General features: G+C 40.2%; 1 protein-coding gene across 4 annotated transcripts in view; it reads right to left on the bottom strand.

Annotated features, from left to right (window-relative positions):
• TMEM108 (transmembrane protein 108) overlaps positions 1-25,824 on the bottom strand; it is a 162,282-nt gene extending 136,458 nt beyond the window's left edge. Inside the window, exons 1-2 of one of the 4 annotated variants that reach the window (XM_066571791.1) lie at positions 25,733-25,824; positions 17,954-18,083 (exon numbers count right to left, since the gene is read on the bottom strand). The gene's annotated coding sequence lies outside the window, so the exon portion shown is untranslated. Of the gene's footprint in view, positions 1-17,953; positions 18,084-25,431 lie in introns of all 4 variants that reach the window. The other 3 variants (XM_066571797.1, XM_066571781.1, XM_066571786.1) reach the window with 3 other exon arrangements.
• Between the last annotated feature and the right edge of the window lie 1,351 nt (positions 25,825-27,175).

Raw genomic sequence — 27,175 nt, 5'->3', positions numbered from 1 at the left:
TGTTGGGTGTTTAACTGCACCATGAAATATGACATTCCCTAATGTTTTATGTCAGTCAACAGTGGCAGGGCCATGTTCATTGTGTATCTATTTGTTTGGTTGCAATAAAAACGTTTGAGATCCACTTCATTATTTAAATTGTACAGTTTTCTTGTTCAGAGCTGCAATAAGTTTCAAGATGTGCAGCTGGGCTGTGACTGTCATAGTGGGATTTTCCAATTCTCCTTGGAAAAATCTGCTGTGATGACACAGCTGAATTACAGTCAGCTCTTCATACAGATTCATCTTGCTGGATGCACAATAAGTGAATAAATAGGTGCATAAACAAATAAAACAAGCATTCCAGAAATATGTGGTGGAAAAGAAAAAAAATGTCTGTTAGAAAGTGAATGTATGGCTTGGCAATAGGAGCTGGATAGAAGGACAGGTCAGTGGACAGCTGGTACCTCAAAAATTGAACAGAAATCAGCATCTCAGTCTTCCTGACTCAGAGCCATGCTGATCCACTGGCACACTTGCCATCAGATATTTATTAGCACACTTCAGAATTGTCTAACCTTGATGGAAATGGTACTGTACTGTTATTAAGAAGTAAGACAATAATGCAAAGTGTCTTTTTCCAGTGGTTAAGGTTGATGTCAATTTTATCAGATTCTACTGAAATCAATTCAGATATGTTCTCAGTGACAAAGAGACCAGAGTTTTCCCTTCCTTCACAGAAACTCCTTTGGCATCAAAGCAAAAATTCAAACGGGGCCAGTTCCTTCTGGACAACAGTTTTCAGGACTTTTGCCATACTTCTACAAACAAAGTAATAATTAAAAATTTCTCAGCCTAAGAATAACAAAGTAAATCTATTAACATCAAAGAAAGAAAAAAAAAAGTGAAGCTTCCTATGCTCGGAAGACAGTGAAATAACCCTTATTGTAAAGGAAATACAAAAGTGCCATTATGGAAAAAAAGTCTGTTGTAAAGACCTGAAAGAATAACCCAATATATAGTCAGGAACTAAAGAAGAAATCTGTCACTATTAGCTCAAAAAGCAGTCATTCTACCAAATTGCTTAAAAAAGAAATCATTTCACTGGTAGCCTGTTTCCTAAATAGTAATTTTCTTTCCTCTCTACCTTAATAATCTCAGAAAAGCTCCCCACCCACGTATCTCCAGTGTCTTTCCTCACTACTGTGGCTCACTCACATCTATGAACCAGACACACTGGGCAGCTGGCTTGAGCCAGACTGAGCCTAGAACAGGAAAGCTAAGGAAATTCATTCTTTCTCTTACAACCAGCCATTAAAGCTGTCCTGTTATTTTCATGGAGTTTTTTCTCCCCTTGGTGAATTTTTGGAGGGGAAAAGTAAACTGGGAATAAGATGAATTGTTTGTTGTGCTTAAGCATGACAGAATAATGAGCACAGACTAAAGACCACTAGCTTCAGTACAGTGGAATGGCTCATGTAAATTAATCCTTTGAATAGCCCTGAACACACAGCATATGCCTAACACACCCCAACCAACCATCACACGGCCACTGAGCACACAGCTCCAGCTGCTGCTCCTGTGACATTGAAGTTGTCAAGGGCATGCCAAACAGGCACTTGGGGATTAGCCAGCACTTCTGGAGACAGCATTAAATGCTCATCAGAGTGTATGGATTTCACGAGCCTAATAAGTACAGAGAAATCTGAGAAGCGGATCCAAATGATTCAGGTTATGTGAGTCCCAGAGCAGCACAAGATACTGACAGGTCAATCTTCTTAGCAGAAGTACTTCCTGGTGTCAGGGAAGCACACTCTAGAAAAAAAACTAACTTGTAACTATCATCCCTGAATTCTCTCCATTTGCTCTCCATCCCTAGACCATGGGAATCAGGGCCAGAATGAGCCCTTGGGACAAAAGAGTGAGTGGTCTCTTTCCTGTGCTACAAATAATGGTCTCCTTCCTGTGCTACTACATCCTGCAACATCTTCCACACCAGGCTGTGTCACCTTCCTTTGATACCCAGACAATAAGGCAGGTATCTTTTGTGACATAGACTAAACTGGTTCTCATGAAGCCTTGTAGCAAAGGTAACATAAAGCTTTCATTGTTCACCTTTACCTAACAGCTCAAGTGGAGCATGTGGCTCCTTCTGCTGATTGGGTCCTGATTTAAGAGCCTGTACAAATTATGTGCTGCCAGTTTTGTGCTTGTCCACCAGAAAAATGCCTTCAGTTCTCTCCTCCACAGAGCATTAACACCTGCTTCAGCAGCACACAAGCATTCCCAATGAATGCTGGAAGCCACCAGGCTTATGTAATGCCAGACAAGACACTTCTCCCTTTATATTTTAATCTAAAATAAAGAGCCTAGATAACAGGACAAAAGTATTTGAAATTATGACTGCTTTGAGATGTTATTAACTGTTTTTAAAACTCCTCTGTGAAAGAAGTAGCAAAGATCACAGGAAAGCAATGTCTATGATCCTAGACTTGAGAAGCATATAATCTTTTTCACTAACAAGATCTTACTACCTTTTAGATAGAGTCTGCTCAAAGACGGGCAGTTAGACCTATGTGAAGGGGGTCTGCCTGACCACTGTGCATCTTGCAGCATTATTTGTACAACTTCAACTCAGTAGAATTATCTTAGCATGAGACTGGCATAACACAGTGTCTAATCAGTCTTATTATCCTAAATTCTCAATTGTTTCCTGGTAAAGCTGCATTTATGTCTTAGCTGATTATCCACTTAAACTATCAAGTGCCAATTATAAAATGCAGTAACATTAACGTCACAGATGCTTGAATTCAGAGAGAAGCAACCCCAGATCATTTTTGGGATAATAAGTTGCATTACAGAGGCAGCCGACCTCAGTATGAAATGCCTGCCTCTGTGATTTTAAATAAATAAATAAATTATTCTGGTGTACAGATTACTCATTCCTAAATAAGACTTTAATTAGTTAGAAATAAACCATGGTATAAGTTTGCTTACAGCATTGCTGCAAATGGACATTAGGATGACATCCACATAATGGCATTGGCAAGTGTAATTCCTTGTGCAGTCAACAGAAAACTGCCTCTTTTTAGCCTTGATCCATAGCTGGTCCTCATGGAATACAGTCCCAATAATCTTGCTCTCTTTGTGCAGAGAGTTCTGAAAAAACTGAAGCAGTTCTGTGGAAGATTTGCAATTTGTCCCTGTTCACTTTTCCAACCAAGCTCCTCAGGTTCAAACAAACTTCAGACATTCAAAAGCAAAACTTGTTCAAAATATTCACTCAGTTTCTTAAGGTAGAGTAAAGTCAACCCAAAAAACTTTGGGCTGTAAAGAATGTCAAGATCAATGTTACTCATTGTGTATCCTCACTGCCTATCTCTGACCTTCCATTATCATTACAATGCCAGCTTTCCACCCCCTTCTACACTCTTCAGAGAAAGCCAACCCATGGCCTCCTGGCGGCTGGAAATCAATCACCAATGCTGTTAGATCACTCAGAGGGTCACTGTCCTGGATTTGACATTTCCCAGACACACTTTGGAAGTTAGCAATCTACAGATACTGCACCAAGCAAGCAGTTTACAGGTGGCTATAATCTGTAAACTAAAAAATGTTTGACTATATAGAGCTGTGCTGCATGTAGCTAGCTGTGCTCAGGGCCTGAGTGACCCTGGGCATGCTGGCCACATTTATTATGGGTGATGCAGCCATACTGGTTAGGCAAAATAAACAGCTGCAGCCCTGCAGCTTTTTCCCTTACTGCATGACTTAATTGTAGAATCACAGAATGTTAAGGGATTGGAAGGGACCTTAAAGATATCTAGTCCCAAAACAGGCAGGGACACCTCCCAGGTAGGTCACAGCCTTATCTAACCTGGCCTTAAACAATGCCAAGGCTGGGGCATCCACAACTTCCCTAGGCAACCTTTTCCAGAGTCTCACCACCCTCACAGTAAAGAATTTCTTCCTAATATTGAACCTACATTTCCCCTCTTTCAGTTTGTACCCATGTACTAATGGCACAGGTAACTTTCAAGAAGAAACATGAACTAAAGTACTTGAGAGGTCTGTTTGCCTTTTGATCTAAAAAGCCAGGATCTTTTAGCTCAGTGTGAATAGGCCAAAGCTTTTTCCCCAGTAGTCAGCAGGTCACCATGGGCCACTCATCCCACAAAAGGCTCTGTCTGGGAAGAATGGTATTTGTCCACTTTCAAGCTCTGACCACCTTTGCCTTAGGTCCCCAGCTGTCTCCCTTCCCTGCACATTGCTTTGACATTACTTATCCTTCTTTGACAAATACTGTTCCCTTGTACCTTCATGGCTTCTTACACTTCCTTTCATGCCACCTGTTACCTCTTGCCTGTGTCCCTGCTGACACACACCAATAGGCTTCTCCCACAGTGGTGTAGCAAAAATGCTTTCAGGGAGCTCTCCCTTCTTGCTTTCTACTCCATCTGAATGCCACTGCCACAAGGACAACAGAAACTGAAGAAAGATGAATCTAAAGGAAAAATACGTGGAAGATACAAAGCAAGGGGAATGAATCCTACAGTGCTGTAGAAGAACAGGTTGGTGTTATTTTTGGCAGATCACTACTGCTTTAAATAGTTTTTAAGACTGAGTCTTAAAACGTGTTAAATGGTTTAAAACCTGAGTGATTTGCAAATGGAATTGATGAGCCATAGGAGAAACGTGTTCAGAGAAGAGCTGCTATAGTCATGTAAAAATTGCTATCTTGAAACTGACCAGGGAACTATCTACCCAGTACCCTGTTTTCAAGAAAAGCATGTTTGAAAAAGCCTTTTTATTTCTCCTCAGGAGATAATTCTCGGGTATTGAAATTCTTTCATTTTAAATGCCAGTGACTTAATACTCTAGGGCTCTAGAGGAGAGAAAGAATGAATTTTGGTTCTAATGACAAGTTAAGTTACAAAAGAATTAAAAAACCTCAACAGATGATCCTTTATCTCCACACTTCTGCCTCTATCCATATCCATAAGTTACATATCACTCCACATTTGTTGCTAGAAAAAAGCAACATCCAGTACATGTATGAAAAGATTCAAGGAATCACTTAATGGCTTCCAGAGGATTTCTTTCAGTCCTTTCCTCTGGTGGCAGTGATGCTGTGTCTGTAACTGCAGTAGGCTAAGATGCATATCTGTATTTATTTCTACATCTGTACCTATCTAGCTACAAATCTTCTCATTCAAATTTCCCAAAGCATTTTACAAAATAATCTGCAGAACCCTTTATTAAATCAGGTAACATAACCTTATTATGGATGGGCGTACTGAAGAGCCAAGGTACTCTGTGTCACAGAGTAAATCAGTTAAACTGAGAACATCAGTCTGTCAGCTGTGAAGTCAGGAACCCTGACCCCACCTCCTCTACTTGCTCAATTTGCCAAGCCACATGCAAATCCTTCAGTCCAATTAATGTTGCTTTGCCCTCTCCTTCCATTCCTCTTATTTCATGAGCAAAGTGCTTTTGTCAGCACAATTCCTTAACAATGAGAACAAATGGGAATGAGTATCTAACATCTCTTTTCAAAACCAAGCATAAACCATGCTTTTTTGCATGCTTGCCTTTTTTGGTTTGTTTGCATTTAATCCTACAGAGGTAATTAGCTGGACAGAATTGAGAAGGCCAGGCAAGCAGCTTCACTTCCTCAGTGTCAGGAAGAACAAAATTCAGTTGATGGATCTGCTAATCAAACAAGATAAATGCTGGGCTGTACATCCTTCAGTCATCACTTATGGTAGCTAGTTTAAGAGAGAACACAAGCCACAGAGGTTCAAGTTTTGTAACTTCTTCAATTTTTTCCTCTATTAAACAAAAGAAGAGAGTGCAAAAGCTTTCTGCTTGAAGAAAGGGCTCACTTGAAGCACTTTCACACTGAAAATTATTGACTGAGTGTAATTTTGCAAAAAGTAAAGGACACATTTTTAAAGTAATCTTTTAAATACAACTAAAGGTTTAGTTGAGGAGTAAGTCTGGTGGCCTGTGGTAAAGAAGAGAAGTTTTACCTGGATTAAGGTGACTTTACATAAGTAGGAGGGACTGCCAATCCTTTCACATAGATAGAGTTACAAAATGGGAAAAGACTCATACTACAAATCAGCCTCTCTCTCTCTAGATTACAAGAAGGTTAGTAATTCTGCTTAAGAAATACAACCACTTCCATGATGAGGGACTGAATTCACAACTTTTCCTGGCTAACCAGAAAACCTACTTGCTACTGAATTCTCCCAGGAGGTTGGAATACAAAGCTCAATGTTTAATGCAGAGTCTGTAAACCAATCACTTAATAAACCATCTGAGAAGACCTTCAAGAAGCAACATTTCTACCCTTTTCAGACCCTTAGAAGTCAAGGGGTCATATGCTTTTTCTTCCAGTTGCACCATCTAGTCACTAAGGTTTATAAACTGGTCCATTATTACAGAAAAACACATGGATTCATCTTAGCAAATGTCATTTTAGACTGATGAACTTCTGACTGCAACAAAGAATGAGCCTCTTAATAAAACTCATTTAAGAACCTCAACCTTACCTAGACAGGAGGAGGAAATTAGGGGCAATCTGTCCTTGAAGTTACTCAAAAGTGTACTGGGCAATGCAATGGAAAATATGACACCAGGAACAATCCTGCTTTGGCATGGCAATGAATCGTGTTTTATATGATCTTTTTCATCATCTGCTGTAGAATTATGTGAATTGAAAGACAGTATAAATACAATGTAATTATTAATTTTAAAAAATACATTAAACTACTGGTATTTCATTTCACAGATCAGAATAGATAAATTATTTTGAAACCTGAGTCTATACTCCTGTTTATACCAAATAGCGACCTGCTTTAATAACTGGGAGAGATTATCTGAGAGGACAATGGCTAAAGTACATAGCCTTGAAAGTACATGGTCCAGAATCAAGAATAAGTACAAAAAGTTGCCTAGTTTTTAAGGTACTTTGTTATCTTATTAGACTTCCATGACACTCTGCAGTTAGCTATTAATGCATTTTGAATTATATCTTCACTGAATAAAGAAGAATAAAAATATTATAGTTGAATTTTTTCCTTGCTATGAAGGAAAAGGAGTAAAGAGAAAAGCTGTAGTGATGACTAACTAATACTCATCATTCATCCCTGATGTTCCTGGAGTGTTCATTAATTTTTCTGATCTGAAGTAAACTATAATATGTCAGCCTTTTAAATAAACAGAAATTATACTGGAATCAAGTGATGGTGTTCTTCAGAAGATTATAAAAATATGGCAACATAAGATTGTTTTACTGCAAAATGACAGAAGAAATTCTGAGTTTGAGCAAAATATAATTTTCAAATGTGCTAAGCAATACTGTAGTACATAAAGTAACAAAAATAAACTCTGAGAGGTGTCCAACTAAAAGCACTGCATAAAAACATTGCAGTTAAAACTATGATTATTAATAGCATAGGATCAAAATCCCTCACATTGACGCATGAGTCAATGGGAGAAAGAGTAACTGATTCATGCTTATTCAAATAGTTCCAAAACAGAAACAAACAAAAAATAAGCTTCTTTATCTCAATGAATGACACCTTCTGGAGAAGCACATTTTACAACAGCTTTATCCACAATTTGGGGTGCAACAGTTTTGGAGACAAGAAAGCAGTCTCATGTTCAACAAAAGTCATGCCTACTTAAGTGATCTCTAGGTTTATTGCAGCACCCCACAGTTCCTAATTAACCCTATTTTCTTGCTATTAAATCTTCATCATTCTCCTGTGATTAGTCCTGTCCAAATCATTGAAAACAACTGGACAAAACCACTAAAACTAATTTCAACCATTAAGTTAATAGAAAGTTTACTTTTAATTTCAGTAAGAGATCTCCCATACTTTTCCAAACATATGCATGATGTAGTCTGTAATCTGCAGCAAGATACAGGCATAAATTCTAGAGATTGCCTCATACTAAGCAGGGACTTGATTATATTCTCAGTAGAAAATGCTGCATAAATGAGAAAATGCCCCTATGGATTCCCTTGAGGTGGCATCTCCAATATCAAGTTAAAAAGGAAAACCAAACCAAAATTAAAAAAACACTTCTCCAAATCAAACAAAACCAAAACCAAAATACAACTTTAAAATAAATTTAAAAATTACAGCTGTAACAGCTCCTGCCCTTCCCATGCAGCATTATGGTATCAGCTACTTTTACAATTCCTGACTAGGATTTGTGGTCAGTGTATTATTCTGGACCAGTCAGTAAGTTATTTTGGATGATGGTGATGTTAAAGCAAAGCACTGGGCAGCCTGGTCCTTAGTAAAAGGAATTGGGCAAGCCCTCTCAAAACAAAAAACTAAGCTTTTATTAGCTCCTTTTCTCATCACATTGTGTATGCCAGGAGGGAGATCTGAACAGAACCCACCCCTGCAGCTAGTTACTGTATTTAGAATGGGTCTGCAGTGCCAGAATGCAAAGAGGTGGATTACTTCTGACCTTTACCTAGTTACATGTATTCCCAGCTGTCAGCTACAGCTTGTAAGCTCCAGTGATAAGAAATCAGCTTTAACAGTCCTTTGGCGATCATGTTTTGCAAGTTTTGTTGCATTTACAACGCACAAATTATTATACAGTATAAAAAGACCTGGTTACACCTCACACGATAATCCAAATGATAACAGAGTGAAGTTGTGCAGGCTGTCTAGAGAATGAGAATCTTAGCTTTTAACATCTACACAAAAAATTAAGGGTTGTGACACAGGGATGAGGGAAACAAAAAATGTTGTTGTGTTTTGGTTGATTTTCAACAAACAAAACTAACAGAACTCAGTTGCCTTGCAACATTAGTAAAGGCATTCCATTCCAAAAAGGTGCTTGAATGTTTTCAATTTTCATGCAGTACTGACTACACAGCAAGGAGTTCAGTATAATTCCGAGTACATCTAACTTAAAAAGAAAGACAATGCAAACCTCCGTGGAAGAGATGTATTATTGCTACGAACTTCATTTAAAATTTTATTTAGAGTCAAGCTACTTCTTTACAACAAAGGTAGAAAGAAGGTGGGTTAAAGCAAATACACAGAAGGTCCTAAGGGAAGATACACTGCCCAATGATGAAATCACTCTCCCAGGAGCTAAGACTCAGCTTCTATTTTTGTCATTCCTGTCATCATAGTGTTAAGACCTTGGGAGGGAGATATATGGTATGTGACGGGGCCAGCTTCCATGATTTCACCCAACACCATACTTCCACTCATAAACAGCTAGAATAATTACGATATAACTACTCACCAAGCACTGCCTAACACAGGTCAGATACTGCCTCCGAAGGGTATTGTAAAGTTAAATTATTGCACACACAACACTGGGAAAGCCTGAGGCTAGGCCACTGCACCACTGCAAGGTTGTGTGCCACAGCCACTGAAAAATATTACTGGAAGTTTGAAGAAAAATAGTGAATGATCCCATTGTTGCAATGGGTCTGAGTATTTGTCATAACCCACTAATGTATTCTGTATCAGACAGGGATAATGAAGGCAATTCAGTAGGACAAAGGGTTAAACTGGAGATAGGAAGCACTGAAAAAAAATGTGTGGAAAAATTTTCACAGCTACCCTTCCTGCAATGTTTCAGTGAATTCTCCTCTCGTCAAAGAAGAAGTTACAATTAGTCTGTGAATATTCCCTGAGGATAGCTATCCATGTCAGATTTCAGGATATTAGATTAAACACAGAGCTTATGTTACTTGTGCAGAGTGTGAAAATTATCTTCCCACCCCCTCAACACCTTCCCCAACTGTCTCTCCCAAGCTCCCGCCTCAGCACCAAACTTCCGTGGCTGTGCTATCAGACTGAGTGCTAGACTGGTTTTCTACTATTAGTTGCTGATATCTAAAATCACCTTTCCTTTTAAGAAGAAGTCACTGTTGGTAGCCATCTATCCAAACCTAATTCTTAGGGAGTTCTGCTGGTACTCTGTACCCTATGGTGCCTAAAAACTAAACACACATTTGGGAAAGTAGCCATCTTTTTTGCTTTACTGAAACAGATGCACACCTTAGATGAGCTGGTGCCTCCAATATCTGAGGTAGTTAGAAATTTTCTGCAGTTTTGCAGGGAAAAATCTGCAGAATGGATTCTTCTATGCCTGAACTGATCTACTGATCAGTCTAGACAGTTTTCATACTTGAAAGCAAACACTCTAGGGAAATTTTTACAGAATATTTCCCTTATATCATTTTTCTGTACCTTTTCTACCTGTGCAGGAGAAAATCACAGCACTTCTGTCCCAGCAGCTGCTAATGTGAAGAGAGAAAGGACTGCTATTTCATTAGGACTGCTTTGCTCTGATCTGCCATGTGTCCAGCATATGAATTTCAGTCTTTTATTTCTGAGCTTACTTTAAAATACACGATACCAGTTACATCAGAGAGAAAACAGGCATTAAGTTTTCTCAACCTGTTTGTGGCTGGGTTGTTGAAAATTACCGCCTCCACTTCTTGCCAATTTTTTTTAACAAGTTCCAGGTTTCCTTCACTCTTCCAAGCCTGGAAGTCAGGTGTTCTGCAACCTGAATCATGAGACCAGCAACATTAAATTAGAAAAGATTCTGTATGGAAGAAGACTGGAAACTCAGCAGATACCCAGCTGAAAGTCACTGGGAAGTTTTATATAAGTGTGTGAAGAGCACAAAGCGCAGGTTTCATATACATATACACATAAAATTGATGCTGCAAGAGACAGACATGATTTTAACCATGCCTAGCAAGTTTAGCCCAGGACTATAGCAATGCTAGCATTAGATTAAGAGACACCATGTAAATCTCTTTGATATGCATTTTGTGTATTACCTAAGTAAGACACCAGAAAAGCTACCTACTAGCATGAAAATGTGTTTGATATTTTTGTGATTGAGAAGCAGAATATTTCTACTTTTCCACAGAGCAAAAGTTCAAGGGATGAGACAGTCCCAGGAGGGAAACACAAAGAAGATTCCACTTAGTGTAAAGCTGGATAAAAACAGATTGATCACCCGTAAGACAACTAAAATTAACCTGGAAAGGTGCAGGAAGATCAAAGAAGAATTTCAACAGCCTAAGGGGAAGGAAGAAAGATACCACATCCTCCAAAAGGGTAAAGTCATAAATGATGCCTTGCCTTAATGAAAGATAAAGAAAGATGCAGACTACTATTGGGAAACAGAAAACTGAAGAAGACAGCATTATTAAATTGCCAAAGAAAGTACAAAATTAAAGTGTGGTGGTTCCTGCCAATTGGTACCTGACAGCTTCCATTCTGAAAGCTATTAGGTTGTGTGACAGAATGAGAAAATAAAATAAACATTGTCTGCCTAAGACAAGATGTTAAGAGAGACTGTATTCAAGGGCATGAAAATGACATTTCAAAAGAGAAAGAAACAATTGCAAATTAGTATCTTTATAGAGATAGGTAAAACATCTTTCAATTTAAAGAAAAGCTCTGAGAACAAGACTTTACATGCACCATTTTTGGAGTTGACTTTACCATAAGATAAGGCATGAGCAGCTAATAACACCAAATCAGAAAGAACAGAACAAGGTGACTCTCTGATGTTATTCTTAGCTTTGAAAGTCTCTTCCAGACAATGGTGTGGAAAATTAAAAAAGAATCAGCATAAAAGGCAGAGCAGCTGAACTACCTGAAGTTTATAGACAATATATCCTATCTCCAAAATGTGACTAAGCTGAGCAAGGAAAGTCAACACTGGATGCAGCTAAATGAGCAAGAAGTACAATTCATCAGAGTATTCAAAAAAAAAGGATTAGGACAAAGAACATAACTTTAAAAAAAAGAACCAATCTTTTCTTTGAATAGCTAAAAAAGAGAACATGAGTTATGACATTGATGCATACAAAAGACAACCACAATAGAGGATTTAGGGAATTAAATACTTATTTGGTAGTTCACTAGGATGCCTAGACAATGCTGCCTGCTGATCACGTTGTTCAAATGAGACCAAAGTTGTATAATACCAGAAGTCTGCATTTTTAACAATGTGGAGCTTCAGCAACTGCACATATATTTCCACCCCCTCATTTCATTCCCAAAGTCAAGCTATTACTCCATTCAACCAAAGGAAATATTTAAGGTAGATAATTAGGAAATTAGATAAAGCCATGCCAAAAAAAACCAAAAACAAAACCAAAAACAAAACCAAAAAAACAATCAGATCTTGCAGCTAAGACCATGTTCAGATCATCCTTCATCTCACTTTCTAGCAAAAAACCACCACTGTGGCTTCTTCTGACATAGTGCATCATATCTATCAGTTTCCCATGTCTGTACACATTTAGAAGAAGATAACAGTTTAACTTTGAATCCCACTCAGAAATGCATGAAAACAGGCTTTTACAGAACATATATAGAAGTCAAAATCTTTCCCAACTTTTTAAGCACTTTGATTTGACAACTCGGCAGTCAGCAAGCTTTTCACAGCCATAAACATCCCCAACTAGTTGCAAAAGAGGATGCTGGCTTTCATATGTGAAATTTCACTTCAATTGCCTACTTGCAGGCATTCCCTTGACTTCTTAGCACTGTTGTTGGCACACTAAGTGCCAAAAGACAAGTTTTTAAAAAGAATGTTACTTTGCTTTTGCTTTGCAAAAGCTTGGTTTTAAGCAGTTTAACATCTAACTAAATCTAAGCAATAATGACATGCATGTAAGGAAGAATAAAAAACAAGAGGAAAACAGAAACAAAGAAAGAAAAGGTTAAATCACAAATAGAGTATTAAAATTTCCCTTCTAGTAATCTAACATGCACAGATACAAAAACAAATACACAAGTCACCCCGTATAGATTTTCTATACTGACTTAATTTCCTGTATGAGGATCCTCATTTATAGGGACCTCTTTAGCACAAACTGATGCTATCTCAGCTGCAATTTCACCTTTGCGGACGGATTAGAGTTTAGAAGTTCAGTGTGTCCTGCTTCTTGAAAACTGAGTCTCTTGAATTTCTGTAGCTCTCTGTTCTCCGTTTACTATTTTCAGTTCTCTTCCTGAAGAGCGAAGAGTTGAAGTGTGACCTTTTTACTCACTTTAAATCTGACCTAGAAATGCACAGCTGAAATTTAACAGACTGATCCTTAATCTGAGGACAGGTATGGCATGGCCCACTCATTCTGCAGAAAAATCAGCCCATGCATGTAAAAGTATAGCCAGGTCTGATGCTTAGTTTTAGAAGCAGAATTTAGTTCTCTGCTTTGCATGATGATCCTGGGCTAATCTTAGTGGCCATCTGTATGGGGGGGGTGGGATAAGGGCATTTCCCCACCCCACAGAGCTGATACAAGGTTGTCCTCAAAACTATGGCTCATTGTGGATTGTGAGGAACCTGAGGCTATATAAGTAAATACCTAAAAGTCTCCCAGCTTTCATTTCTATGTTTGATGAGAAACCAGAGGGAGCACTATGACATCCTGCATAGCCAGGTTCCTGCTTCCTTCTTTCTGCCAGTACTGATGGAGCCTCTTAGATTAGTCTCATAGCAAGTTCATCTTTTTATCAGATTTCACACTCTGATTTGACATAATATACCAGTTTATTTTCCATACCAGATACTGAGCAAGAGACCATAATCCCAAACTTCCTCCAGTTAATGGTGAATTCCCCACCACACTTGACAACATTTAACTGCACCCAAAAGACTTTCATCCCCACAGTCTCCTACCAGCCTGAAAGATACACTGTCACTTACTAGTGATAGAAATAGTAATCAAACTTGTCAGGGCCATATCACAAAGTGGAGTGAATTATGTACATTCAGTGTCACCAACACGAACAAAATGCTATCAAAACAACTTTATTTTCCACCTAATCATCAAGAAATAAATGCTGCATCTCACATTCAGCTTGAATACATGAATAAGTAGCAACAACTGTTTCAATATTCTTTACTAAAGAATACTGAATACTTTTCTTTTAGAAACAAATTGAAAACAAAGTTGAAACAATTCCCCATCAAAACCAAAAAAATGCTTTTTGCATGTTTAGACTGTAAACTGTGCCTTTTTTTCCTTTTTTCCTTTTTTCCTTTTGATGGGTTTTGAATAAAATATTCTGTGACTAGTGACCAGTGTTAGTAGTATTAGAGGTAAGAACAAACACACCTGATCATTAGGTGGCTCTGTTGCTACTTCTGCATCTTAATGTCTGCTTTGGGAGGGCTGACTTGTGAAGCTAAAACTCCTTCAGGATTTGGCTCATAAAGGATCAGGGACTTCTAGCACGCTCTAGAGTAGCAACAAGGGAAAAACCTGGCGTTGCTAGCTGCTATCTCATCTTTTTACTTCAGGCAGCACTGGGAAACACTGCAAGGCAGAATTTATCACTGGGGACAAGGGATCAAGAGAGCTGAAATTAGAAAAGACAGTTTGGCTGCTTTCAGTTCAAGTGGAAGTATTATGAAAAAGTGTTCCGAATTATGTCACACGGGGCAAATGTCACTGCAGTTAGTAAGACCTTACTGTGCCAGCAAATGTCAGGGCAAATTACACAGCAGGACAGGCGAGTTGTATGTCACATTCACTTCCAAAAGGAAAAGGCTTTCCCCCACTGCCAAGAACCTGCTCCCATTTCTAAGCTGATTTAAATCAAATTGCTCTTATTCAAATCAAAACAGCATAGATGGAGTACTACAGTGACACAATGTGCAGTTCTTCAGATCCTTCCCCACTTGCATGGATGAAAGGCTTTGATTCTCTACCACCTTAAAACACCATCACCTCAAGGCTACCAAGTTGTGTATGTAAATGGCTGCCTGCAGGTTCCTAAAGGCACTGCTTACTATGCTGATGAAAAATGTCTCAGTGTCCCTATGCTCCTGGGTCATACCCATCTAGTCTTTCTTGCCTCTTTGATCATATATTCTTTGCAGAAAGATGCATTTTCTCTTTATGTGGGACCCAACACAGCAGAACAACTGAGGTCTCATCAAGGCTAGAAAAGTGAATAATAGGTACATAAAATTCAGTGCACCAGAAAGGAGGAAGACAAGACTAAGTCATTAGCAAAATTATTTTTTTTTAAATTTAAGTAAAAGAAAGTCTGCTGGACTGCAAACTCCTAGCAAAGTGAACTCATTTTGATTCAGCTAACCTTAGTTTAAAAACAAATGTTTTAATTAAAAATTACCAGTGCTTCAATATGGAGAAAAAACATGTCCTTATGTTCTACAGAGGAAATAAACAAACAAACAAAAAACCCACAACAAAACTAGAGCTACAAAATATTTGGATGAGTTGAAGAAAATGTTTATTCCATTTTTAACTTTTCTAATCTAGGATTTTCAGAGGTTTTCAGGCCTTAATTTTCATGACATGAATATTAACAGAAACTCACCTAGCTTCTTGTAATATTGGAGTATTGTGTTGGGTATAAACCAGAAGGTCATTTGTTCCTAAGCTTCGTTCTGGTTTCTCACTCATTTCTCAGCCAAAACTGGATAAACATGGCCAAAGGGTTATCAAGAATAATCCCCACAAACAAATCACAATTTAAAAGCTCAGGAATTCTAAGTTTGGCTTCAATTTAAGCCACTATTACATCCAATTATTTTTTCTATCCAACAGCTGCAGGCTACCATCAAGAATCTCTATACAACATATACTATATAAACTACAGTATATATACTATGCCGATACCAAGAATCACTGTAGTAGATCATCTCAGGTGCTTTAAAACAGGGCAAGCACAGCACTGAAAGATCAATGAAGTTTTAGGTGAAGACCAAGATGGTTCACAGAAGTAGCTGAGTTGCAAGCTCACATTTCCACACAGCAGCACTGCAGGGATGACAGCCTTTGTCAAATTAAAAGTAACAAAGCAACTCTGGGGCTCTAACAACATTTCTGCTGTGAAGCAGCACCAATAAATCCAGTTAACTAAGACACTGCAGAATACTCTGACCCTGTGCATTTTTCTTAGCCACTAGTACAAGTTCTCTTCAGATACTCAGATACTCAATTTGTGTACAACTCTGTAATTGACTGGTGTTCTGAATGGCTGGGCTTGAGCTATGTCTGTGTAAGCACAATTTGCCTCCATGCATTCAGCCTCTATCCCCAGAAGGGCTGCTGCAAGAATGCAAATCCTATTTGGAAGGATTACTTGCCACACAACAGCCAGAGGCCCTGTCCAAGGCTGGGCTCCCTGCTGTGCCAGGAAGCACAAACTCCGGAAGCTCTGATCCAGAGAAGGACATGATTAAAGCAGGCAAGGAGGCACAGGAAACAGCATTGTCCCTTCTCACAGGCAGAACCAAAGCTGCCACTCCCCACTCCCCTGCACACACCTTGCGTAAAGGTGTTCAAACAGGAAAGCACAGACCAGCAGGCATCTGTACTTGTGGGAGCTGGCAACAGCTGATGGCAAAACAGATTCCACTGGGGCACTTGAGTGTGGGCACCAGGGGTTACACAACCATCTGGTAGATGAAATAAAACTCTCTAGAGAAATGCCTGTTATCTAGACCAGATCCTACAGTTTTTTATGATCCATGTACATTCCTTCCTAACAAGAGTTGTGGAAAATTACTGGAATGTCCCAAGTGCTCAAGTGTTTGAATGTGTTTTTCCTTTTAAGTTGAATCTGCCTATTGCTTATCTTTGCATTTTCTGAATACTTTATACATGTCATTCCTCTTATTTCAGCATGCAAGGGAGCCCCCCCACCATGTATCTACAGGATGCAGTGCCACAGTCTGTTACATTCCCCACCTAAGGATCTCTTCAATTTAGTTCTTCCACAAAAGAAGGAGACTGGTTATCTCACACTTGTGGAAATGGCAGACTGATAACACTGGTGGTCATATTTCCATACAGAATAGAAACAATGGCAGAGCACTGCACAGGATTTTTCCCTTCTCATTTAACACTGGCTGGGGAAAATGGAGACATTAAGAGTTGCACTGACTTGAGCTGAAAGTCCTCTCTTCAGCCTCTCTGAGTTAAAGCAGAGACCAGCTAAGCCCAATTGCAGATGCCTTTTTCCAACTGCTCAGCTGCTTGATTTGAGCTCTTGAGTAACACAGAGCTGGTATGGTTTTGCATTTCCTTTGTAGCAAACTTGTGTTGATCCAAATTGTTAAAATATGAAGTCCCACATAGCCACTCCTCAGACACGCAGAACTACATAATCTTGAAAATGAGAAGTTTTACTGTAAAACAAGTTCAGTTCATGTGTTTCTCAAGTGTTTCTATCAGCCTCAAGTAGCTTTTTGAAATTCTATGTTTTGTACCTTCCCTGAAAGTAACTCAGTAAAGGAAACATTCAGAGTAAGCGAGAGTATATCTGGGCATCAGGCAAAAGATGCCCAGCAAATCTATCAAGCTCTCCATCACCTTCAGTTTAGACCAGTAAGCAAATATTTTTACTGGTAGAGAAAAAAAAAAAGGAAAATCAAGCAGGTTTTGTAAAAAAAACCATATAGCAATCCTGAGAGTGAAAAATGAAAATGGTACAAAGAAAACAGCAAAACTTGCATCTCCAGTCAGAGACAGGTTATGTAATTTAGTTTAGAGACCTTTTCTCCTGATTAGCTGCTAAACTACGTACAGGTTTCAAATCGACTTCAATCTACAGCAATTAATAAGCACATAAAAAGATGCCTTAGGTGAGCAGGAAGGTCTTCTATTAGCACATGCTAAAAATAGACAACCTGTAGAGCTATCTGAGCAGGTACTTCATATAATAAAACTTTGAATTTTACAGGCCCCAAGGATCCAAATTCATCATTGACTTTTGAAGCTTTAGGCTTTTTTGGGTCTGCATATCATCCACTTATGTCATTAATAACTGGCCACAGTTATTAGCAGTCAGCCACGAGGCTGAACAAGCTTTGGAGGATACATCCACTACCATCTTGGGCAGTGCCACAAAAGGGAGCTGCACTGCACTGAAGAGACACAAACCAGAGAAATCCATTTGTGCCTTACCTTGTAAGGGGAAGAGCAGATGCCTTCAAACATATCTATATCCACACAGTCCATTGGTTCAGATTTCCTGGTGATCAAATCTCTTCCAGCTTCTTTCTTTCTTATTTTTTAATCTGCCAGTTGGTGCAACCTGTAAATTTACAGAAGTGGGTGTATTATTCCAAGATGTTTATTCATCTCATTTTATAAGGCATTCAATTTAAATACATATGGCTCTGTGCCATGTGGCTCCTATTGCTCTCCAGAGCTTTCAGAGTAATGGATTACAGACCACATTGTTTCTGTAGGTTATTGATTTTTGGGTGTATAAGTAGAAGACTCTTTAGGATTTCTTTGCAGACTCGGACTTTCCAGACTGTCACATTCCATATGTGTATATCCTACAGATTTCCCAACATGCTCCTAATGTTAAGAAATTCAAGCACTTAACAAAAAAACATGGCACAACTTGCATCTCTGAATCGTCAATTTATTTGGTAATTTATCTGTTAAAGGTTGATTCTTGATTCTTGTGGAAAGAGACTAAATTCAATTTAAATACTAGTTTCAGAATAAGAATGCTACTAATCTGAGAAACTGGAGGTTGACAGACTGGCCAAGATTTATATTCATCAATCAAGGTAATAAAAAAGAAAAAACCTTCCCAAAAAGTGATCCTGGCCACTTTTCAATGGTTTTTAGGAACAAAATGAATTAGTGGGACAGTAGGAAAATTCAGTCAAAGATTTTTTTTTAACTACTCAGGGAGTCACAGTGAGATTCCTCAAATGTATCCAGAGCTGCAGTGCCTTCCAGGTATCTAAATTTGGTTATCTGAATCAAAAGGACTTCTGAAAACCAAGCAACAGGTTCTCTGCTTATACACTTTTCCTCTGTGAAAGCTATGAGGGAGTCACTTATATATGATTGACTCCCCACTGCACAGTGTTCAGCATATAGAGCATTACCTCTGTACCTGACACCCCTCCCCAGTATCTTGATCCCTATATGCAGGATCCACAAGCAGGACACATTTTCATGGATTTTACAAAAAACATATTGCAGTTTTCATGGAAGTGCAATTAAACAGCAGAGCATAATTATCTGTTTACTGGCAGACAGGCAGCCCATGTTAGTTCAAGAGCTGCTTTGCTGGGCTGTATTCAACTGCTCAAACAACTGTTTCATTATGAGATTTCACCAGACACCCCTGGCTCCAGCATCATGGCACAGAAAATGGGATGCATATTTGCTGCTTTCCACATTTTGGCTCCTGCTGCTTAAAAGCCGTCCCTGCTCTCCACAGAAATTGTTTATGAGTATTTCAAAGGTTAGTATAGCTTTTTGTATATGGGGTTTGCAGTGTACACATCCTCTGTAGGCTGGTCTCTCCCTCCCTTTTTATTATGGAAAATTGAAAATGTCTAAAATTCTAAGTGGTGACACTTTATACTATATGAACCACTTGTAGCTTTACATCCTGATGTAAATTCTCACCATTAAGGGTACAAAGCCACCCCATCCCTGCATGTCACACACTGATGACACATGTTACATCTGGTTTGATTGCTATTCAAACCTGAAACTATTGATGGAGCCAGAAAAAGCCTTGATCCTGGGACATGTTTTAAGGGATCTATGCCTCTGCCTTGATGCAGACAGATCTCAGATCTGAAAGGTCACACACAATTACCCGAGAATCCTTGATTTTCAATCTCCAAGAAATAACAACATTACACAACATTTTACTCCCAACAAGTTTCAGGACTTGGTTTCTATGAAGTATAAGTTTTGTCTTTCAGAAGTACTGGGTAAAATGACAGTCATGACCTAATGTGGGGAAAAAATACAACACACACTCTTGCCAATTAAGCACCACAATGCAAACTGCTAGGGAAAAAACCTGAAATGCCACACTATGCAGGTAATCTGAACATTTGTGGGTTATATTTGTATTCAACCCCTGGTTTTGGACCTCTCTAATTAGAAGAAATCCACCTTCTTCACGACAGTGGAGCATGCAGGGACTGGCATGAGGAAGCAGCTTGCATTGCAATTCCACTATATATTACAATTTCTGCAGCATGCTTGCACTGGGATTTTGGCATAATACTGTGTTACTCCTTCAGAATACAAATCCAACATAATGTCAAATACAATATAAGTAAATACTGTACTTTATACTTATACTTTATACTTTATTTGAAATAAGTAAATCTGGTCTTAGCACATGAAGCCCTCCTGCCATCTCAGACCTGTTGAATGGACCAGGGCCTGTAGGTCAGGAGAGGCAGCCAGCAATTTTTTTTGTGATCAATCTCTATTTCCCTGTAACAGCAAGGAGTCCTAAAGCAAGCAGGGTTCAGACAGAGGTGAGTGGCTGCTGTCCTTCGAATGGTGGGCTAAAGAGGAGCTTCACTGAACTACAGACTAGGACCACTCGACTTGGCAGAGAGGCCGCAGGTTAAGAAAAGGGACATCTGAGACACAGACCTTGACAAGTGCCTGGATGAAAGTAATGAGAATTTTGATAGCATTGTTCTAACACCTTACCATGGATCACACCTCTGGTGACTTTGAAAAGGAAAACAATATTTTTTGTTTCTTGGGTGACTTTCGATCTTCTGGAAGAAAAAAAAAAACAATGTACAGAGGGTGGACAGATACTGCTCCATTGACTTTGAGTGACCTATTTACAGTGGATGTGGGTATGGACTAATGATAAGGACAAGCTGCAACTACTTCTGAGCTAGGAAAGATTCCCAGTGGTTGGAGTCTTTGTGATTTCCAAACACCAAGGAATTCTATGCTCCAGTGTACAAGTGTTAAGAAACACCAGAATCAACCTCATTACACAACCTCCATTTTACAACCACCATAAAGGACTACTAAATTTAGTCCTGCACCATCTACTCTAGAGGACTGCCACTGGATTAAAATATGAATGCCAGTGATCCTTTAAGTGACCACAGAAGTCTTCTCTCACCCATTTCTTCCATAACTAACATATCGTACTGGTGGCCTGTCATAAAACTATTGTTGTTCCTTTAGGAATCATGATGTTTTACTGAAAGGCCATTCCTGGAAAAGCCTGCCTTAATAAGCTTAATAAGGCAAAGTGAGTTGCCCAGCCAAACCTTTTATTAAATCACACCAAAACTGCCTGAATTTCTGCCATTGCAAAGACTGTTGGAAATTCCTGGCTGCCCTGGAAGCATATGTACCAACCTCAGAGAAAAAACTCACACATCCTAGTTGATTCATACTAATGTCATTGTTTACAACGACAGGATGCATTAAATCCTGCTTCAATTACCAGGCATAAAAGCACTTGTGGATTGACATGTGGTCTTCCCTCAATAGCACTATAATGGGGCTGAGGTAAACCAGCCTGCTGCAAACAGCATAATGTCTCCAGATGCCTGCATTCCTCTGCACACTCCTACCCACCTCCCACCACATTTCCCACTCTTTTCCCTTTGTCATTTTCTCTTCTTCCCACCTTTCTGTTTAGCCTTTTGTGCTAGCAGAGGTTGGAGGGCAAGTGGCTAGCAAAATGGACTTGAAGAGCAAGACCTGGGACTCTCAGTGGACAAGCTGACCACAGACAAGGAGCATGCCCATGTGACAAAGGGACAGCAAAGAAGAGGAAGCCAAGCTCTCCTCAGGGGCTCACTGAAAGAACAAGATGCGACAGGCACAACTGAAAACACAAGCAACTGCATTTAAACAGAAGAAAACTCCCAGTGTGAGATTGGTCCAAGACACATACAGGTGACCCAGAGAGGCACTGGAGTCTCCAACCCCAGCGACTGTAGACATTGAAAACTCAGCTGCACACTGTCCTGTGCACCCTGCTCTAGATGTTTTGAACAACGGGTTGGCTACAACCATCCAGAGGGATGGTTGCAACTTCAGTGGTTCTACAACCCTGTAAACAGAGCCCTGTTCCCAAATCTACTTAACTCTTCTTTTAAAACAGGTTCACCATAGTACATTACTGACCTGGCCAAATTACAAAGTTGATCCTGAACAGTGGTGCAAGAATTTCATTTGAGTTCTCCACATTTCACAAATGGAACAGATGCAAAAATGACTTTGAAAATGAACCCAGATGTTAGAGATGCTTCTTACCCTAAGAATCATGCTTCTCTTAGGAGAAAAGCTCCAGTGGTCACTGCTGCCTGCAGCAAGATCAGTACTTCTACTTTCAGTATTTAATGCATTAGCCACTTGTAAAATTACATTTATGTCTCCCCTTTATATCATGCTCCCAAATGGTGACTACCAAGGCAATTTTTAGCAAATCTTTCCCTCAGCCTCCCATCACACTGAATAAAACCTGCTTTTCTGATGCAGAGGAATGAAGAGAAAGAATAGAGAATTCATTCCCATAATAAAGAACAAATTGGACCCTTACCCAGCCCCAGAGAGCTTTTCAAAGGAAAACTGGCAAGCATGCCAGCTCATACACATCTCTCAGGGAATGCTATCAGCAAACCAAAGGTCACAATGAGTGTTTTACCCATGGATTACATATATCATCATCAGTGGCAAGGATTACTCAGTACCAAGAAGAGATGTATCATGTTCTTGCCCAAAGAGATGGCTAAGTGTTCTGCATAATTAATTTCCTCCATCAGCCAGGAGCAAGAGATAGGTCATTCTTTCCTACACCCATCACTCCTTATTTCAACAGTTACCACACTCCTGTTACTAATGATCTATTGATCTACACCTCTAACCTCACCATTCTGAGTCCTAGTATCTTAAACTCAAAGTCTGAAAAGCTTTATTTATAACAGACTACAAAGCAGATCCCAAGTTATAACCTGAGCTCACTCCTGTTTCTTTTGAAGAATAACTCAGTCTTCAGTCAGACAAGAGAGTTGACAAAGAAGCTTTATCTATGTGGATGTTAAGTTAAAAACTTAACAGAGGCTTTCATTCTTCCTGTTTTGTATAATTACTGTGGCCAGGACATGCCTCCAGATGAGTCATTTGTAGTTACCCCACAGTAACTGTGCCTAATGGTTTCCTTGAAATAATTCAGGGAATAACAAGATTTTTAGTTCACTTTAATTTCTACTGATTTTAAGCTTTCAATATCTTCAGTATCATAGGTATAAAATTGCTCCCTATCACTCAAAGAAGATCTGTTGTAGACACCATATTGTCTGTAGTTGTGCTCCACAACACAGCTGAGCTTTGGATGCAAAAACTTAGTACCTGCTCATAAAAAATCATAGGTTACTTATTAATTAATTTAGTTTTTTAGTAAGCACAGCCAGGCATACCAGTTCATATTTTGGTCAAGCAAGGATGTCATGGAACAAGGCAGGGAAAGTTTTCTACACATATCCACTAACTCTAACAAGAATCGATAATTTGCAAACACATACAATAGAATTTATTCAATTAATTGCCCCTATTTACCTGGCAATGGATGAATCCAATTTATAGCATGGCCAAAACTTCTGGTCTACCTATAATCCAATGAGCTAGACTGAAGCATGAGTTGGTTGGTTTTCATTGATCCAACTGAGCTCTGTGGCATGGTCACCAAGAAGTTCAGCTTAGCTGAACTCTTGCTTTGCGGGAGCTGCAGGCTGTGAAGAATTGTAATCTGTGCTGATTCAGCTTATCTGCTAAGCCAAAACTCAGCCCTGGCAAGACCTCCAGTGGAAGGCAGCACCAGAGGAGATGCTACGGCACAAGCACTTAGGAATATTGCCTGCTGTTGCCAGGAGAGGAAAGATTGCCCAGTGTTTTCAAACTTTTAGAGGCAGTGACAACACATAAAATCTCTTTAATGTATGCACAATATTGCAGATATGTCAGCAGTATATTGAAACATCCATTTTTTTAGCAGAAATAAAAGATTTTGTCAATAATAACCTTGTGGGTTTTTTTTTAATTCTGCTGTTATAACTGCAGATCTTGGGTGCAATCACATAATTGCATCTCTACCATTGTAACACCTGTAATTGGCTTCTGTCCTTCTTTAATCTCTCCAGTGGAAAGACAAAAGTTCAAACTATTCTATACCTGGCATTAGTCTGGAGAACATCAGTTTACAAGAGTAGAGCACATTCCATCAGTTCTAATAGGATTAAAGGTGTTTCTGCAGTTTTCAAATGCTCCAAAGTAACACATTTTTTTAAAAGGAATAACTGGTGTTCACACAGTTGATTAGCATGGTCCACCACAATCAGAATAACTGGTAAGAAATTTAGCAGAATAATTTCACTCCATCTGCATGAAATATTACTTTATGATTCTGACTTACAGTAAGTCTGGCATAAAGGAGAGGGGAATAGGTCACTCTAGGACAACAGCATAGTAGACAACAGCCAATTGTTTGCATGTGTAGTTTTAGGTCTAGTTAAGTTCTTAAGTCTCTAGAATATCTTCAGACACAGTGTCACTGTTACTATACTATTATCTATCTGTACAAATTATCTGGTTAAAATCATTCTGCAAACATCAGAGCTCACTCTGATGAACTTAACATAGATTTGAACAGTTGCATCTGCCTTCCAGGGATAGTGCTGCAAAGCATTCGTAGAAAATGTTTACTTAAATTTTCTTTTTCTTTTGCATTGCATTCCTTAATCTACTGATTAGCACACTTTCCCCTCTCCCCCCACCCCCCCACCCCCAAAATAAAGGCCAGGTGTAAAATGCCACCCTCATTTATCAAAAGCATGTTCTCATTGCTGATTTACCTTCCCAGGCAGTCAAAGGGTCATTTTTGAACATTAAATTGTCAATAGGATAAAGATGAACTGATCCTACTTGCTTTAATTAGCGGCTTTTTCCACAGCAGCATCTCCATATAAAGGACTCCCTCCCTCCACAGACCTTGAATGCCTGACTGCTTTCTGCAGTTAAGAGAGGTGAATTTTCTCTGATACAGTAGATATTTTGTAGTACAAGCATGGCCATTTATTCATAGCACAGTTCAATTTCCTTCCCCATTTTTCCCATATAAGTCTGTTCAATCCTTAATTACTTATCCATAGTTGTTTTATCTCTGTTACAACCATCTCTACAATCTGTGCTTTAAAATATTTTACTGAAACAGGCGTCTGGCCCCTCCTACTATATGAGATAAATATATGAAGGCTATGTCTAGTAAACTGCCTATCACTACTACAACAGGCTTTTTCTGTGGTTACACTTCTAGACATCTTTAAGAAAGGATGCAGTGCTCTACTTTAAATATAACATGCAAGCCACAGGCTCCCAGTTCATTTTGATATGGAGCAGTCTCGTGCCTTTGGCTGAATATTACCAATACACATCTCTGCAAACTGGTCGAGAGAAGCACCTGGTCGTTCCTGCCTGGAAAACAAAAAAACAAAAAAATCCTGCCTTCTACCCGAGATATGATGCTTTTCACGGAATGATAGATACTAATGTCACCTTCCCTCGCAGCTCCCACCCATTCGAAAAGAGTGACAATAATCCACACGCTATTTTCACGACGTACCTACCCCTGAAACTGCTTATTCACATATAACCGAGCCCAGTACGCCGCAGAAGGACAGCTACAACGCAACGCTCCTTAAACTATCAGCGCTGGCCACCAGGCTGCCGCCAATTCGGATCACCTCTCGTGTGACAAGAACAAGAAGACAAACCGAGGAGCGAACGCATCTCACAAGAGGAGCCCCATCCCTTCCAGTGCTGGTGCCGCCGAGCCGAAGCGAAGCGAAGCGAACAGCGCAGCCCCTGCCCCGGCGAGCAGGAGCCCCGGCGAGCAGGAGCCGGGCGCCGCTTCCCTCTGCCGCTCACCTCCCCTTGCGCTGCGGAGCGAGCGGCGCTGCTGCTGCTGCTGCTGCTGCTGCTGCTGCTGCTGCTGCTGCTGCTGCTGCTGCTGCTGCTGCCGGGCACCCTCCGCCGCCCGCTGCTGCCGCTGCCGCTGCTGCTGGCCCGGCGGCGGGCGGGGCTCCGCCGGCCCGGCCTCCCCGGGAAGGGTCCCTGGCTGCGGCAGGGCGGGGGAGGCGGCGGCCCCGCCGCGGGGCGCGGAGCGGCGGCGGGCGAGGCGCGGGCGGCGAATGTCAATGAGGAGCCGCGGCTGCGGCAGCGGCTGCCAGGGATGAGGGGCAGGGTCTTACCGGGGCAGGGTCTTACCGGGGCAGGGTCTTACCGGGGCTGGCAGGGAGATTAGCCGTGATTGCGCCGAGAGGGAAGCCCGGGGTTTAGGGGGGCCGGGCTGGAGAGGTTAAACGTACGGCAGGAGCAGTTGGCAGGAATACGGTGTGACAGGGAAATTACAGGTGGCTGCCACAGCGGTTCGCTCCACACAGCCCCTTCCGCCGCTAGCACTGGGTTATTTGACATTCTGGCAGTGTTTTACCACTCGTTTACATCGGGGCTCGTGTGCTGTCAGGGCAACTCTTACAGGTTTGAGCCTGCCTGGAAGAGGTCTCCAGAGGAAATTTGCTACTGATGAGTTAGGATTTATCCCGTAGGCAAGGGAACGTTTGTAGGGACGTTGGTGCGGCTGAGAACCTGAGCCTCAGAAGTGCAGATCTAGAAACACTGGCAGCTCCCAGGTCCGTTCCAGTTCAATGTCTTACCCAAAGTACTGCTGCTTCCTCAAAATTTTAAGCTGTCCTTCCTCTCCCCTCATTAGCCACAGTCATTATTGGTTGGTATGTTTCTATATTAACCAATAAAGGGAAAAACCCTACCTTATTTTGGTTAGCTCTTTTTGCCTTAGATTTGCCATTGCTATATAACTATTATCAGCCAATGCAAACCTGCTACATCTGTCTTCTGATAGTGTAGGCTATCTTACTGTACTGATAGTGTACACTATCTTACTTAAAATAGTGTAGGCTATCTTACTTTTTATTTCTTATTACTTCAGTGGAAATGTTGAGTGTGTCAGGAATTTAGGACTTGAGAGTGCAAAGTGGTACACAGGGCTTCTGGTGTATAGAACAATCACAGAATGGTTTGGGTTGGAAAGGACCTTTAAAGGTCCTTTAGTCCAACCTCCCTGCAATGAGCAGGGACAACTTCAAATAGATCAAGTTGTTCCAAGCTCTGTCCAACCTGACCTTGAATGTTACCAGGAATGGGGTCTCCAGCATCTCTCTGGAGAACCTGTGTCAGTGTTTTACCATCCTCTGAACCTACCCTCTTTTAGATTAAAACCACTATACCTTGTCCTATCCCAACTGGCCCAATTAAAAACTTTGTTCTTATCTTTCTTATAAGCCCCTTTTT

The sequence above is a fragment of the Molothrus aeneus genome, chromosome 1, assembly GCF_037042795.1.
Source record: "Molothrus aeneus isolate 106 chromosome 1, BPBGC_Maene_1.0, whole genome shotgun sequence".
Taxonomy (NCBI): Eukaryota; Metazoa; Chordata; class Aves; order Passeriformes; family Icteridae; genus Molothrus; species Molothrus aeneus.
This window is presented reverse-complemented; position numbering and strand designations above follow the sequence as displayed.